Genomic DNA, 17971 nt, shown 5'->3' on the forward strand with positions numbered 1-17971 from the left:
TTTCCCGCTCGGTGCACTCCTTGGCCGCTTTGTTCTCGGCCTCGGACAACGCTTGCTTCAGGGTCGCCACTTCGATCGTGGCCCCTGGCACATTCATGATGATCCTCTCATTTCGCAACCACATTTTCTTTTTTATATATAGACAAGGTATTACTTACCTTTGTTCTCCTCGAGCTGCCTCTTGGAAAGGCCGAGCTCTTTCTCGGACCCCTCGAGGTCCTGCTTCAGTGCGGGGACCTCCGTAGTCAATGTGGCAGAGGTCAGCAGCGAAGCCTGCATACGCATACATACATACTTATATTAGAGTCCTGCAGATATTATTTGATCGTCTATTCGGCTTTTCTTTGTGAACACCAAACAGAGCATCAGGGGCTACTGTCTATGCGGCAATATTTTCCTATATTTTAAATACTTACCTCAAAGCCTGTTATAAGGCTGGCATAGGCTTCAGTCAGTCCGCTCTTGGCGGACTGAACCTTCTTGATCACCGCACTCATAATAGTGCGGTGCTCTTCGTCGATGGAAGCGCCATGAAGCACTCCCAGCAGGTTGTCTGGTGCCTCTGGATGGACAGAGGTCACCGGCACGGGCGGCTTGTCCCTCTTGGAAGAGGGCCGCCTGCTTGAGTCCGGAACCACTGGAGGTTCCGGCGCGGTGTCCGGCTGAGGGCCGAACTTGGAGCCCCTGGGAGCCTTGCTCCCTTTGCTCCTGGAGTCTGGAAGGTCGCCTTGAGGCATCTCCGGGACTGTCTGCCCCCAGCTCGGTGCCCCTTGAGACAGTACCTAGGCATTGTCCGTAGGGCAAGGGGAGAAGGCGGTTGGAAGTGTATCACTATTCATGTCCAACGAGTCCAAGGAGCCGTCCGATGATTATGCGTCGATACGGGCTTGGGGCGGACTGCATAATCATATTCGACGTTAGGAGAAGCAGTGCGACAAAGGTATGCTATGAGTTACTATGGTATCCGAATACTTACGACTTCGCCAGGGGCTTGTCCCTGAGCATCCACTCATCTTCGCTATCGACGGCGGTGGTGGAGCAGTCCGGAAGGAGAGTCCTTCCCTTCTTGGACCCTTCGGCCTCCCCGGTTGGGGCGGCCTTCCTTTTCTTGTCTCCCCCGGCTGGAGGGGGAGAATTTTCATCTTTCGTCTCCTTGTTTTCACGGGAGGAGTGTGCCTCGGAGGTATGAGACGATGAGTCCGATACCACCTGGCATCGAGAACTCTTTCGAGTTCCCTTGGCCTTCTTCTTGATCTTCTTCGGCACCTCATAAGGAGCCGGAGTCCGCATCTTCGTTAGGAGAGCGTCTGCGTGGTCTTCAGGCAGAGGGGCCGGAAAATTAATCTGCTCTGATGTCTCCACCCAGTCCTGTCAAAGGCATGTGAGCTCAGACCCCACACATGGTTAAGCTATGGGGAATAAACACCCTACCAGATGTACAGAACTTACCGGATTCGCAGGGCGCTTCATGCTTAGCCCGCGGTCCTCGGTAAGAGAAGGAGGGACCTCGGCGCCCTTGAACAGCACCCTCCAGACGTCCTTATGCGTCGTGTCGAAGAGCTCGCTTAGAGTCTGGTGCTGGGCCGGGTCGAACTCCCATAAGTTGAAATCCCGTTGTTGACACGGGAGGATCCGGCGGAAGAGCATGACCTGGACTATGTTGACAAGCTTAAGTTTCTTGCTTGTCATGTTCCGGATACACTTCTGGAGTCCGTCCAGCTCCATCGATGAACCCCAGGACAGACCCTTATCCTTCCAGGAAGTGAGCCGCGTGGGGATTCCGGATCGAAACTTGGGGGCCGCCACCCAGTTGGTGTCGCGCGGCTCGGTGATGTAGAACCACCCCGATTGCCACCCCTTTATGGTCTTAACAAAGGAGCCCTCGAGCCATATAACGTTGGGCATTTTTCCCACCATGGCTCCGCCGCATTCCGCTTGTTGGCCGCCAACCACCTTTGGCTTGATATTGAAGGTCTTCAGCCACAGGACGAAGTGGGGTCGGATGCGGAGGAAAGCCTCACAGACAACGATGAACGTCGAGATGTTGAGGATGAAATTCGGGGCCAGATCATGAAAGTCCAGCCCATAATAGAACATAAGGCCGCAGACGAATGGATGGAGGGGAAACCCCAGTCCGCGGACGAAGTGGGGGAGGAAAACCACCCTTTCGTGAGGTTACGGGGTAGGGACGACCTGCCCCGCGACTAGCAGCCGGTGCTCGATATCCGCGGCTAAGTATCCGGCTCCACGTAGCTTTTTGATGTGTCCCTCCGTGACGGAGGAGGCCATCCACTTGCCTCCCGCTCCGGACATGTTTGGAGAGAGTTGAGGAGAAGGATGTGGACTTGGGCGTTGGAGCTCGAGTGCGCGAGAATGGATGAGCAAGGAGGAAGAAGGCGTGGGTAGAAAAAGGTGAGACCTTATCCTTTTATAAGGGCGGACGAACTATGCGCCCCCACTAGCCTGGTAAAACTCGCTTATCCCCCAAGCGCTGTAATTGGTGGCGCGGTTGGGTTACCCACGTCCGTATTGATGAGAATCCCGTGATAAGGGGAACACGATCTCTGCTTTGACAAGACGTGTCAGGAAACCGCCTCGCGTTATGTGCGGGGCTGGTTAAAGAAAAACGGTTCAAATAATTACCGGGCCGTGGCATGATGTCATGCTGCAAAACGTGTCAGCATATTAGATTTGTGGAAATATTATTCTCAGTACGGTGCTATGTGGAACTTATTTTGCAGGGTCGGACACTATCCTTGTATCCCCAAGTGCGGTATGGACCCCAAAGAGTTATATAAGTAGGAAAATGGGAAGAATTGAGGCACCTACAGAAGTAATGGGCCAGCTTATGATTTTAGGCATGGTTACTGGAGGGATCGTCCCTACCTATCTATGTATTCAGAGGAGGAACCCGCCTTGCAATGCCGAAGACAACACTGCGGGCCAGACTCATCGTCATTGAAGCCTGGTTCAAGGGCTACTGAGGGAGTCCTGTATTAGGGGGTCTCCGGACAGTCGAACTATATCCTTTGGCCGGACTGTTGGACTATGAAGATACGAGATTGAAGACTTCGTCCCGTGTCCGGATGGGACTCTACTTGGCGTGGAAGGCAAGCTAGGCAATACAGATATGCATATCTCCTCCTTTGTAACCGACCTTGTTTAACCCTAGCCTCCTCCTGTGTCTATATAAACCAGAGGGCTTTAGTCCATAGGAAAACATACAATCATACCATAGGCTAGCTTCTAGGGTTTAGCCTCTCCGATCTCGTGCTAGATCAACTCTTGTACTACTCATATTATCAAGAATAAATCAAGCAGGACGTAGGGTTTTACCTCCATCAAGAGGGCCCGAACCTGGGTAAAACATCGTGTCCCCTGCCTCCTGTTACCATCCGCCTTAGACGCACAGTTCGGGACCCCCTACCCGAGATCCACCGGTTTTGGCATCGACAACCAACATAACCACACTGACCCTCCTCGCGATAGAAATGGACACAACAACAACGGAGGAAACACCAGTCAGTCATCCAACCATTCGACACCCATGAAGGACATGAGCCAGATAAGATGCTTCAATTGCCAGGAGCCAGGACATTTTGCCAGAGATTGCCCGAAGCCAAGGAATTAGAATAGAAAATCTGGAGAGAAGAAGCCCAACCCCTTCAACAGAGGCCATGTGAACCACACCAGAGTGGGAAGAGCACATAACAACCCAGCATTTGGTAAGATTTCCAGTATGATCATTTTTCGATATTGGTGCATAAATTTTCATTCATATCAAGGGAGCACGGGTATCCAGCATGGTTCAAGCAGGATATTTTACATGGTTTTTTTTGAGTACCCAACCCTAACCTATTGCTAGCCAACTCGAATCTGGAGGACGAGATTCATCTTAAATGGGTAGGTTTGTAACATCGCAATTTTCAATTCAGATGTTATTATTTAGATCATCCATATTCATTCATAATTTGTGCATTTTTGGAATTTTGTTTTGTTTTGAAATTGATCCAAGGGGCCTTAAGCAACTCAAGGACCAATTGAGAGAATTGGAGGTTTTTCCAAAAATCCATTTTTGAATTTTCAAAATTTGGCAAATTGGATCAAATTGATTTATTCAAAAAAATTTCCAATTATTTATAATATATAAAATAAAGAGAGAAGATAAAAGGACTTCTTCAAAAACAACAAGGAAAATATTGTAAATTGAATTTTGAATTTTGGAATATTTTATTTTGATTTTATTTGCAAGTTTATTTATTTTATTTTAGAGTTGATTAGTACTAAAAATGAATTTCTAAAGCTTGCATTTTAGGCCAGAAAAATGTTCACAAGGTCATTTATAAGGCCATATATCTATGTCAATTTTTCTAGGATTTTTAGTTATATTTTTATTATGTATTTCTTATTTTTCATGTTTTTGGAAAATTGTTTAAAAAAAGGTTTTTACTGCCGAACTGGGCCGGCCCAGCTCGCCCGCCAGGCCACGGCCCAGCCGGCCCAGCCTCGCATCACCGCCGCCCCGATCGGATCTGCCGCCGCCGCCGGAGCCCCGAGCCACCGCCGGACTTGCCGATGACCGAGCCCCAATCCGCCCAACCCGACCCGCCGGTTTTCCCGGTCCGGTAATAAACCGACTCCGGTCCGATCCGGTTTTTTTAGTTTTCGGTTTTTCTTTTAAAACTCGATTTAGTATTTATTTTAGTTATTTAGCAAACGTTCGCTCGTCAGGGTTCTGTAGTAAACAGATTCATTAGATTAGTTTCGGTAGCGAACGTTCGTTTGGTAGATTTTTCTTTTTATTTTAGTTTTCTGCCAGAGACCCAGATGCGATTACTTTTCTTACAAATTAGCCCCTGATTTTCAAATGATCACAACTTTTTGCTCGTTTATCCAAATTCGATGAAACCAACGCCAAATTCTTCGTTATGATTCCCCCTATCCAGATAACCAACTTAAACAGTATTTTGAAATTTGAAAATTTGTTTTCAAACAGATTTGAATTTGAACTTCTTTCGATCATAACTTGAGTTTCGTAACTTTGATTTGGTTGATTCTTTTTGCAAATCTAAGCTCTTGACCTAAACTTTATGTTAAGATCTAATCCACATAATTTAGGTAATGTTGAAAATTGTTTTCTGTTCGCAAGAGTTATTCGCTTGTTTTCGAAGTTTTTGGAGATCTTTTCTTTACATCTTATGCTTGAGTGCTTACGTATGCTATTGTTTGTCTATGATAGATTTTCCGGAGTGCGAAGCTTGCTACTACGAATCTCTAGGGTTTACCGAACTTCAGCAAGGCAAGTTACACTTTGATCATACCCTTTTGTACCCAGTTTTATGCATTAGTTTCAACTCTCAAACCCATGAGTAGGATTGGGAATGTGGTTATGCTATGTAGTTCATGAGGTAGGAACCTATTACCTTTGATCACCCCGGGAATATACGTTATGCTCATATTGCTTAGCGTGTTGTCCTGGGAGATCCCGGAGTAACCGTGTGATCATCCTATGGAATGCCACACAGGCTCAAAGCGATAATATAATTATTCATGCCTAGAAACTTCTGTGTGCAGCCACAAGCCATTATGGGCTCTGACATAGTTGAATAAGTTGTGTGACCTCTTTCAGTGGTAGACTAGTGATAATCCCCAAGTGCAGGGAATCATCGTAGCAATTCCCAATGGTGGAAGTGATAAGTATGGAGTGTCGAACCCACAAGGAGCTAAAGGTAAGATCGATATTCTCTCAAGTCCTATCTGCCACTGATACGACTCTACGTACACCGAACGTTTGCTTCCAACTAGCAACGAGAAATAAAACTACGTTGTGGGTATGAAGAGGATAACTTTGTATGATATCGGAGATCTAAAATATGAAAGTAGGTGCTGTTATCATAAATTTAGAATATATTACTAGATATTATAAATAGCGAGTGTGGAATAATGGTGGATCGGTATGCGGAATTGTCCTAGGCAATTGTTAACAAGACCGGTAATCACTATTGCAGTTTCATATGAGGGAGAGGCATAAGCTAACATACTTTCTCTTCTTGGATCATATGCACTTATGATTGGAACTCTAGCAAGCATCCGCAACTACTATAGATCATTAAGGTAAAACCCAACCATAGCATTAAAGTATCAAGCCTCTTTATTCCCATATGCCATGTTTCGCTTATCTGTGTTTGTGTTTCAGTCACTCATGCAACACAGACAATAAGCAAACCATGGACATATTGGAACACCCTACAGCGGGAATCCCTCACTCTTCCGCGACACTGAGGGCACCATAGGACAGCACCAAAGTAAAACATACAACCCATACCAATCTAGATCATCAATCAACCCAAAGACAAAGGATATCTACTCAAAACATCATAGGATGACAACACATCATTGGATCATAATATGTGGCATAAAGCACCATGTTCAAGAGGGATTATAGCGGGGTGCAGGAGAGTGGACTGCGTAAAAGAGATGAGGATGGTGATGCTGATGGTGATTTTGATGAAGACGATCACCGCGGCGATGATTCCCCTCCCGATGGCACTCCGATGCCACTGACGCTACTAGGATAAGTCCTACTAGTGGTGCACCAGTTTTGCCTACTAATGGCGCACTACTGGGGTGCCACTAGTACCACGCCACTAGTATTTTTTACTAATGGCGCACCACCGGTGCACCATTAGTATCTGGTATAGTAATGGCGCACCACGCAGCGTGCCATTAGTATAGGCCACCATGCGCCATTAGTATCTGGCATACTAATGGCGCATTGTGGGGTGATGCGCCATTAGTATGAATATTAGGGTTTTTTTTACTTTTCTGAATTTTGCACATGTTACAAAATATATTATTGGACAGAATATAGACGGCACCCCACAGCAAGAGCAGATTCATCGAATACAATAGAAGATTAGTCTCCGAATACAATTCATCATATTAGTCTTCGAATTCAAAAGACTGAACAAAGATAGAACATTACAAGTCTCGAGACCGCGAGTAGCGAGTTTGTCGGAAGTAATTCTAAGATAGAACATTACAAGTCTCGAACCAACCCTACTTAATTGTTCTTAGCACATGATCATCAGTATTAGGCAGGACCTAAATACCCTATTTAAGTTAAAATAGCATAAAACAATATAGACCCTGACTCCCCATTATGGAGAATGGAGATCATCCTGTCTCCAATTCTTGCGCTTTGCTTCCTTTTGCTTCCAAGAACCTCCTTACGACTGTCCATACATTTTTTCCATCCTTTGATTTTCATGTCTCCACTTGTTTTAGAAATCTGGTATGGACAGTTGAGATTCGTAGGATGACCTGGCTGTATGTTCAAAACATTAAGACTACCTTTATGATACATAAAATGAGGCACACAATTCTCTGGGATCATCTGTTGAAAAACATAGTAATAACTTCATAGTTAGCAATGATGTACTAGTTTTAGAAGTATGCAAAAGATGCACAGATGTCGTAATAGTAAAAATCTTACCAGGGTATCTCCATGGTAGTTACCGTAGTTGAACACATGCACTAGTGGCACGTATTTACCATAATGTTGAGGAGTTTGATTGTGGATATTGTAATTCTCAATGTCAGTACAAAATCCGACCAGATGATTTTTCTCCTTGTAAGTTGTTAATTCGGAGCCATCGGTGTAGTGGGTTTTGTCTACCATCTCCCGCACATTCTTTTAACAATAAAAATAAGCTGTCAATGGAAATAAGCTGTCAACTATATTGAAATAAACAATATAAATTAGCTAATAACTATGTTTGAGAAACTCACATAGCGGTAGAACTGGAGGCGTATCAACAAGGACCCAAATGTCCATATTGTCTTGGTCGATGTCAGGATTACCAAGATTCATGGTGATAAGCACACCCTCATCAAAACCATACATCTTGCAAAATGCTTCCCAATCTTTGCAACCAAAATGGGTTACGCTCTCAGAATTATACATATTTACTTCAAAGTCCACATCGTGATGAGTCCTTAGGTGAATTTTCTTTGTTTCAGAAATTTCATGGTCTTCAAAATCCATCCTCTCCAAGACATAGCATCTTGCATGGCATGGGATAAGCTATACTCGAATTGTAAAAGATGAAAATTACACGTTGAAATAGTTGAAGTCATGCTTAATTATGAAAATAACACTTGTCGTCGTTGTGTACCGTTTCAATTTCGAAGGTCTCCTCGAGCTTAATGCTGAAGCGCCGATCATCGTCCAGGTGAGGCATGTCGCACAGACCTCGATCGTCGTGGCACCAGTCGCACTCCCCCGGGAGACTTTCGTCGTCCGATGACGATGACGACATATCCTACGTTCATAATTCAAAACTACATCATTTAGGGTTTGTCGACACCGAGGCATCCTAAAAGCTAAGCTTTTATCATTTAGGGTTTGTCGACGCCGAGGCACCCTAAAAGCCTAAGCTTTCCTCATTTAGGTTCTTATTGACACCGAGGCACCCTAAAAGCCAAGGTTTTATCATTTAGGGTTTGTCGACGCCGAGGCACCCTAAAAACCTAAGCTTTCATCATTTAGGTTCTTATCGACACCAAGGCACCCTAAAACCTATGGTTTAATGCAGCAAGAATAAAGGGGCAGTTGATCCTACTTAATTAAGTACTAAGATACCCCGGCCCATGCATTAGTCGCAAGTATCCATATGTCCTATTTTTAGCAAAATCATGCTAAAATTCATGGAAAATTTCAGCATGACCTTTGCTGAAAATAGGACATATGGAGTACCCCAATTTGCCGGAATGGAAGTTAATCGACATTCCGGCAAACTCAAGGGCCTCTCGAGGTACCTGCAAAATCATCATGACACAATGGTCGGAGACAAAACCCAGCAAACTAGCAAGATGATCATCATCTTTGCAAGACAGTAGCTCAAGTTTTTGACAGTAGCCTCTGAAGAAAACATCATTGCAACATTCAAGTTCAGACATACACACTGAACATTTGACCAGTTACCTCCGAAGAAAAATATATGCTGACTATTGGATACAAAGAAAACAACTATTGTAAACATTAAGTCATGGTAGTGTGCGCTGAAACAATTACAGTATAGGAACAACAACACAACAGTAGCTTAGTTACTAGAGGACCGTAAAAAACAAACACAAAAATAAAAAACAAACACAAAAAACACAGAACAGTCATTTCCTTGTGTGTGCTATACATATAGATGCAAATGGATTTGTTGCTACAGTAATTACAGTTCTAAGGAAAGGGAGTTACAGTTTAACATCATCAAAGTAGTGTTCAATAATATAAGGTGATCATCATCAGTAGTTGCTAGCAGGCAAAGTTACTGACGTGTTTACAGAAATTGTTTTCTGTAAAAGATGATCCATCATTTTGCAAGTCTCCTCAATGTGATCACAGTAATCAGAGGCATCACAATGAAGCAACACCCTGCACTAGCCTAAAAACAAGTGAGTTTCCCATATAAGAACAACTTTAAAATCAGAGAAGCTAATTTTGTATCCTCATACACACTGGAGTACAATGCTTTATAAATGTTCCCATCATCATTCCATCATCATTACAGAAATCCAAGAAACACATGGTCTTGAGGATATTCTTTATGACTGATTATTTCAGAAATGCCAGGGAACACAAAAATCCAAGAAACGTTATTTTCACTTGATTTATTAAAATGGGTCATCACAAGCTCAACGTTGGGAAAATGAGTGTCGTGAGGAATCAGTGCACAGTGGCACACCAGCTGCCTGCCCAATTTCTTCTGCTTCTGTAAAGAAAATAATTGGCTTGTTGGACCGGATCTACTTGTAATTAATTATATCGAGCGGTCGTTTTCTCCTTATTAGAAATTAAGCTAATGTGCACACATATCTGTGATACTACCATGTACTAGAACCAAGACCAAGTTGCGCGAATAATGCTTGCATGACTGTGTCTGATTGTTGTATGATTACTTGATTAGGGGGGCAAAAACGATAGGGGGAGCCTTCCAAATGTACAGTGCAGACAAGCTGAATGTGTCAAGTGGATGGCCCCAAATACAATACAAACAAGCTGAATATGTAAGCACACAGCTATATGTGTTGTTTTGCTCTTGTACTTCTGATAATCATAGTTTCTACCTCCTAGTTTTTCTTTAGCCATAGTTAAACTTGTAAGAAGTGTAGACAACTGTAAACTATCATTGGGGCCGGCCGATTCTATGCATTTGTTTCGTTTTGCTTTTCGAATGATGACACTTAGGTCCAACAGAGCGCGCCCAACATTCCAATTGCCTCAGTTAAATCCCAAATTGCTAGCTGCCCATGTTGTACAACTACCAGTTGATCATGAACAGGTCAATGCTCTACGGATCACATGGACTAGCAATCAAGGCACCACGAAGACTTTGAAATACAATAACAAAACTAGGGAGCAAGAAGCCTGCCGCCATGGCCCTAGGGTTTGCAGGGGAGGGAGTGGAGGAGAAGGGAGGAATCACCTGGGGGAGGGCATGGAGGAATGGAGGAAGACGTCAGGGGCGGTGAGGGAGGACGTCGAGGGCGCGGGCGCGGGTGGAGGGGGGATGGCGAGGGAGGCGGTGCTCGGCTCGGCGTCGCGTGGCCTGGCTGAGCTGAGGTAGAGGCAGTCGTCGTCTTCTCTTCATCCTGGTCCTCCTCCTGGTCCTCCTCTGGCTCGAGGCGTGGGGGCGCAGGGGCGGCGGCGGCGGATGGACGGCGAGGTCGGTGAAGAGAACGGTGACGGCGCCACAACGAAGCCGCGTGGTCAGCCGTGGGGGCGTGGGGGCGGCGGGGGTGGAGTCCGGCGGGGGTCGGGGCAGGAGGGGTGGGGGCGCGGGGGCGCGGGGGCGAGGGAGAGAGGGACGAAGGGGATCTGGTGAGGGAGAGGGAGGAATTAGCTAGGGGGGAAGCTTACTAATGGCGCACCCCGCGGTGGTGCACCATTAGTATGTTTGTTTAGTTTACTAATGGCGCACCGTGGCATAGTGCGCCATTACTAGTTTGAACTAGTAATAGCGCACTGTGCCACGGTGCGCCATTAGTAGTTTTGCAAAAAAGAGTAAAAAAAATACAGTAGTGGCGCACTCTATGGCTGGTGCGCCATTACTAGTTAGAACTAGTAATGGCGCACTTTGCCCAGATGCGCCATTAGTATGTTTGGAAAAATAAAAAAAAATGTTACTAGTGGCGCACCATGTGTCTGGTGCGCCATTAGTGTCTTCCACACTAATGGCGCATCGGCACATGGTGCGCCATTAGTATATAGTAGTGGCGCACCACTTCTCTGGTGCGCCATTAGTGTCAATTTCATCTATAGCCCTTTTCCTAGTAGTGTGAGAGAGAGGAGGAGAGGTTCTCCCCCTTGTGCTTCCTCCTCCATGGCCTCCCGCTGGATGGGGAGAGGTTCTCCCTCTGGTCCTTGGCCTTCATGACAATGATGGCCCCTCCGGGATCCTCCTCCATGCCATCCGGTGATGATGGCCCCCTCCGGCAGGGTGCCAGAGAGGGCCTAGATTGATTTCTCGTGGCTACAGAGGCTTGCGGTGGTGGAACTTCTGATCTAGGTTAATTTCTGGAGGTTTCTGTATATATAAAATGTTTTGGCGTCGAGAACAAGTCAGGGGGTCTTCGGGCTATCCACGAGGTAGGGGGGCGTGCCCAGGGGGGCGCCTCCCACCCTCGTGGGCAGCCCGAGACTCTTCTGGCCCAACTCTTTTACTCCATGGCCTTCTTCTGATCCAAAAATATGCTCCGTCAAGTTTCAGGTCAATTGGACTCCGTTTGGTTTTCCTTTTCTGCGATACTCTAAAACAAGGAAAAAATAGAAACTGGCACTGGGCACTAGGTTAATAGGTTAGTCCCAAAAATCGTATAAAATAGCATATAAATGCATATAAAACATCCAAGGTTGATAATATAATATCATGAATACTTCATAAATTATAGATACGTTGGAGACGTATCAGCATCCCCAAGCTTAATTCCTGCTCGTCCTCGAGTAGGTAAATGATAAAAGAAATAATTTATGATGTGTGAATGCTAGCAAGTGCATAAGTTTCAGCAATGATAGTTCCAATCACTTTTTCTAGCATCATTATATATCATAACAGTAGCTCATCTTCATAAAACTTTTCATGATCAAATAACAAGCTATTCACATGTTAAAGCATAGATCATAAACTTTCTTGAAACTAACAAACTATATTCTCAGTCATCAAACAATTGCAATTCATCTTATTTTCAGGAAGGGTCTATGTCAGAGCTTTGATTTAGCAAACTCCACATACTCAACTATCATTTAATCTTTCATAATTGCTAACACTCACGTGATATTTATGGGTTCAAAGTTTTAATCGGACACAGAGAAAGATAGGGGCTTATAGATTTGCCTCCCAACCTTTTACCTCAAGGGTAATGTCAACAATAATAGTTCATGATAACTTACATCCAATTGGATATATATATCAGGATCTTTCCAACACAATGTGCTTGCCAAAGGATAAAATGTAAAAAGGAAAGGTGAAGATCACCATGAATCTTGCATAAGAGTAGAAGATAAAAGTAAAAGATAGGCCCTTCGTAGAGGGAAGCAGAGGTTTTCATGCGCTTTTATGGTTGGATGCACAAAATCTTGATGCAGAATAACGTCACTTTATATTGCCACTTGTGATATGGACCTTTATTATGCAGTGCGTCGCTTTTATTTCTTCCACATCACAAGATCGTATAAAGCTTATTTTCTCCACATTAATAGATCATACATATTTAGAAGGCAATTTTTATTGCATGCACCGATGACAACTTAGTTGAAGGATCTTACTCAATCCATAGGTAGGTATGGTGGACTCTCATGGAAAAACTGGTTTAAGGAATGTTTGGAAGCACAAGTAGTATCTCTACTTGGTGCAAAGAATTTGGCTAGCATGAGGGGGAAAAGCAAGCTCAACATGTTGAATGATCCAAGACAATATACTTTATTTCGGATATAAGAAAACATAACCCATTATGTTGTCTTCCTTGTTCGACATCAACCTTTTAGCATGTCATATTTTAATGAGTGATCACAATTACAAATGATGTCCAAGATAGTATATTTATATGTGAAATCTCTCTTCCTTCAATATTCTTTCATGAATTGTTCAAGTGACCAATTCTACGTTTGCTAACTTTCAATAAGTTTACTACCTATACTTATTCTGTGTGAAGTCATTACTCCCCATGGTATAAGCATATGAAACATATATAAATTCATATTTATGATATTGAGTTATTCAACCATTTACTCATAGGATATATGTGAAGCACGTGAGTAAATGACAAACTGCTCCAAAAGATATAAGTGAAGGACCCTGAGTAGTCAAATAATTAACTAGCCATGGGAGGATTATTTTTCATTTAAGATTTCAAATCCAATGATTTTATTCAAACAGCAAGTAAAATTGAAAATACTCTCCAAGAAAAACACATATCATGTGACGAATAAAAATATATCTCCGAGTAAGGTATACTGATAGTTTTTGAAGACGAAAGAGGGGATGCCTTCCGGGGCATCCCCAAGCTTAGGTACTTGAGTCTTCCTTGAATATTACCTTGGGGTGCTTTGGGCATCCCCAATCTTAGGGTCTTTCCACTCCTTATTCTCCTCATATCGATATCCCACCCAAAGCTTGAAAACTTCAATCACACAAAACGTAACGGAACTTCGTGAGATAGGTTAGTATGATAAGGAGTAAACCATTACCTTTAGGTACTGTTTCAAACTCATTCCAATTTCATATTAGATATATGTCTACTGTATTTCAACTTCTCTATGGTTCATACCCTCCGATACTGGCCATAGATGCATCAAAATAAGCAAATAACACACGAAAAACAGAATTTGTCTAAAATAGGACAGTCTGTAGTAATCTGGAGGTTTAGTAAACTTATGTAACTCCACAAATTATGAAATCAATTTGAAAATTTGAAAAATTTGTACATAAGTAATGTGCAAAAAGTTTCAGACCCATTTGACTTTCCAGTAAAAAATGTAAAATCATGCGCTACAGCCAAAGTTTCTATTTTTGTTCTGCACATAGTAAACAAGCAATCTAATCATCCTAAAACCAAAGCTTGGCACATTATTTTTATAATACAATGGATATATATAAGGGGATAATTATTTAGAAAGAAACTTCCATGAAAAATTCTACATTGTTTCTGTGAGCATGAACACAAGTGCTCAAGGTCGACCCTCACTTCTTCAATGCATAACTTTCCAATCACTTCTCTTTTTGAAAAACTTTTTAGGCATGAGACGCAAGTAAATATTTTTGTATTTTCATTCTTTAATTTTTTTGTATGTTTCACCCACAACTAAACAGAAACAAAAAAGGAAAAACAAAATCTACTTAGTGAAGAAAGCAAACACGCACACACGAGAATATCAACCCCACGCTATTGCCCCAGGCAACGGCGCCAGAAAAGAGGTTGATAATCTCCAAGTCCAGGGAATTATCGTAGCAATTCCCAATGGTGGAAGTGATAAGTATGGAGTGTCGAACCCACAAGGAGCTAAAGGTAAGATCAACATTCTCTCAAGTCCTATTTGCCACTGATACGACTCTACGTACACCGAACGTTTGCTTCCAACTAGCAACGAGAAATAAAACTACATTGCGGGTATGAAGAGGATAACTTTCTATGATATCGTAGAGCTAAAATATGAAAGTAGGTGCTGTTATCATAAAGTTAGAATATATTACTAGATATTATAAATAGCTAGTGTGTAATAATGGTGGATCGGTATGCGGAATTGTCCTAGACAATTGTTAACAAGACCGGTAATCACTATTGCAGCTTCATATGAGGGAGAGGCATAAGCTAACATACTTTCTTTTTTGGATCATATGCACTTATGATTGGAACTCTAGCAAGCATCTGCAACTACTAAAGATCATTAAGGTAAAACCCAACCATAGAATTAAACTATCAAGTCCTCTTTATTCCCATACGCCATGTCCCGCTTATCCATGTTTGTGTTTTAGTCACTCACACAACGCAGACAATAAGCAAACCATGGACATATTGCAACACCCTACAGCGTGAATCCCTCACGCTTGCGCGACACAGAGGGCACCATAGGACATCACCAAAGTAAAACATACAAATCATACCAATATAGATCATCAATCAACCCGAAGACAAAGGATATCTACTCAAAACATCATAGGATGACAACACATCATTCGATCATAATATATGGCATAAAGCACCATGTTCAAGTAGGGATTACAGCAGGGTGCGAGAGAGTGGACCGCGTAAAAGAGATGAGGATGGTGATGTTGATGAAGACGATCACCGCGGTGATGATTCCCCTCCCGATGGCACTCTGGTGCCACCGAGAGAGAGGAGGAGAGGTTCTCCCCCTTGTGCTTCCTCCTCCATGGCCGCCCCCCTGGATGGGCAGAGGTTCTCCCTCTGGTCCTTGGCCTTCATGACGATGATGGCCCCTCCGGGATCCTCCTCCACGCCCTCCGGTGATGATGGCCCCCTCCTGCAGGGCGCGGGAGAGGGCCTAGATTGATTTCTCATGGCAACAGAGGCTTGCGGCGGCGGAACTTCCGATTTAGGTTAATTTTTGGAGGTTTCTGTACATATAAGAGGTTTTGGCATCGAGAACAAGTCAGGGGGGTTTCCGGGCTGTCCACGAGGTAGGGGGGCGCGCCTCCCATCCTCGTGGGCAGCCCAGGACTCTCCTGGCCCAAATCTTTTACTCCACGGCCTTCTTCTGATCCAAAAATAAGCTCCGTCAAGTTTCAGGTCAATTGGACTCCGTTTGGGTTTCCTTTTCTGCGATACTGTAAAACAAGGGAAAAACAGAAACTGGCACTGGGCTCTAGGTTAATAGGTTAGTCCCAAAAATCATATAAAATAGCATGTAAATGCATATAAAACATCCAAGGTTGATAATATAATAGCATGAATACTTCATAAATTATAGATACGTTGGAGACGTATCAACTAGCAAATGTAGGGGAAAGTACGTGTACCGGTCTACCCAGAGTAAAGAGTTAATGCTTCAGAAAGACCGTGTCTCGATCTTCCGATCATGGAGGTGGTCGAGTCATGTGGGGAAAAGTGCACAACCTCTGTAGAGTATACAAACTAATCATGATTAGACATGTCCCCGGTTATGGACATCTTGAGTATCTAGAAGTGGATTATTTGTTGATCTCATAATTTTGTGTAATGAAATTGTTGGGTTAATATTTTATACTTGGTAATTTGGGGATTGAGTTGAAGAAACCTTCTCAATATGGGTAATTCAACTTGGTAGCAAATAAAATGTATTCCTTTTTTGTAGGGAAAATCAGCTTTATGCAAACATTAAACTTAGAGCCTCCACCAGCCAAATACGCATGTAGTGATAGTTATTATTCATCATTGCTCTATAGTGTGATCTTGCGAGCATATTCCATGTGCTGACCTACACTGCTGCAACATCTCATGTTGTAGAATTTTTAGACGAGGATTAAGGTGCGATAGGTCGTTGTCGTGCACTCAGTTTTGTCGTGGAGTTGGATGGACTCATTTACCTTCGAATCTTCCGCAGTTATTTTATTTAGATGGCCTTCAGCCATATTATTGTAATAAGTACTCTTTTGAGGACCTCGATGTAATAAAGTGTGTGATTGAACTCTGTTATAATTCCTCGAGTATTGTGTGTGTCAGCATATCGATCCAGGGATGACACTTAAGCACAGAGACTTCGATACATTGGGATTGGGTCGCTACAAGATGGTATCAGAGCACACGCTGACTATAGGATGTGACCCCTAGGAATGGAAAAGCCATAGGATTAAAACTATATTTACAACTTCCTTATATATATCCGTTTGTCTATACTCTTCTATATTCATTTCTACCTCTTCTATATTTCAACAAGATAGATCATGCCCTTTGAAGACGACCCTGACGAAGATGAAGCTGGAGCTGGCATTGTTTTTAGGAGAATTAGTTTGACCACCATTACCTAGTAAAGTGACAACGATAATCGATTCCGCGGTAGTACACTAGTGCAGAACCGGGCTTCAGCGCCGGTTCGTAAGGGCCTTTAGTGCCGGTTCCACAACTGGCACTAAAGAGTGGGGACTAAAGGTCCCCCCTTTAGTACCGATTCGTCATGAACCGGCACTAAAGTGCCACCACGTGGCACGAGCCAGGCCCGGGTGCGTGTAGGACATTAGTAACGGTTGGTAACACCAACCGGCACTAAATGTTTTGGTTTTATTTTTTATTTTTCCATTAATTTTGTTTTCTCCATTTAATTCTTTTTTGTTTGCTAGTATTTTACGATACTACGTATTGTACACGTTATGCATACATATAAATAGATTTTCTCATAGAACCAATCATATATATATATCATTGAATGTCTCACAACCACCATTAATTATTCACACATACACATGTATATATATATATAATTTCTCCTACATGTTGCCTTGGTGCCTTCGGAGCATGATAATAAGTGGTTCATGGGGGCGGTAGCGGGTAATAGTACTCTCCTTTGGGATCTATGACCTGGTCAAGCAAAAATCCCGCTATTTTCCTATTGAAGTGCTAGTATGCGCTCCGTTGTTAGGAGCTTCTCCTGCACCTCTTTGAACTGTTAAGAACGAGATCAATATGCATGTGTATTATTTGTGTGACTAGATATTGATAATGATGTAAATATTGTGAATAGTGTTCTGGCAAACATACCCATTCCTGTCTTTGAGATTTGCTCCCTTCGGACGCCATCATGCAAATGTTCTCGCAAACATTGTATGCACACAGATTATTCCTTGGAGCCTGCCTCAGGGCCTTTACAAGAATGGAATTTAATCAGATAATAATTAATCAAGCATGATAATTAATTAATGGTATTGAAACAAGAATTAAAGAGATGGTAAGCTAGCTAGTAATACTTAATTACTTACCTTGGGTC

Source organism: Triticum urartu, chromosome 3, assembly GCF_003073215.2.
Source record: "Triticum urartu cultivar G1812 chromosome 3, Tu2.1, whole genome shotgun sequence".
NCBI lineage: Eukaryota > Viridiplantae > Streptophyta > Magnoliopsida > Poales > Poaceae > Triticum > Triticum urartu.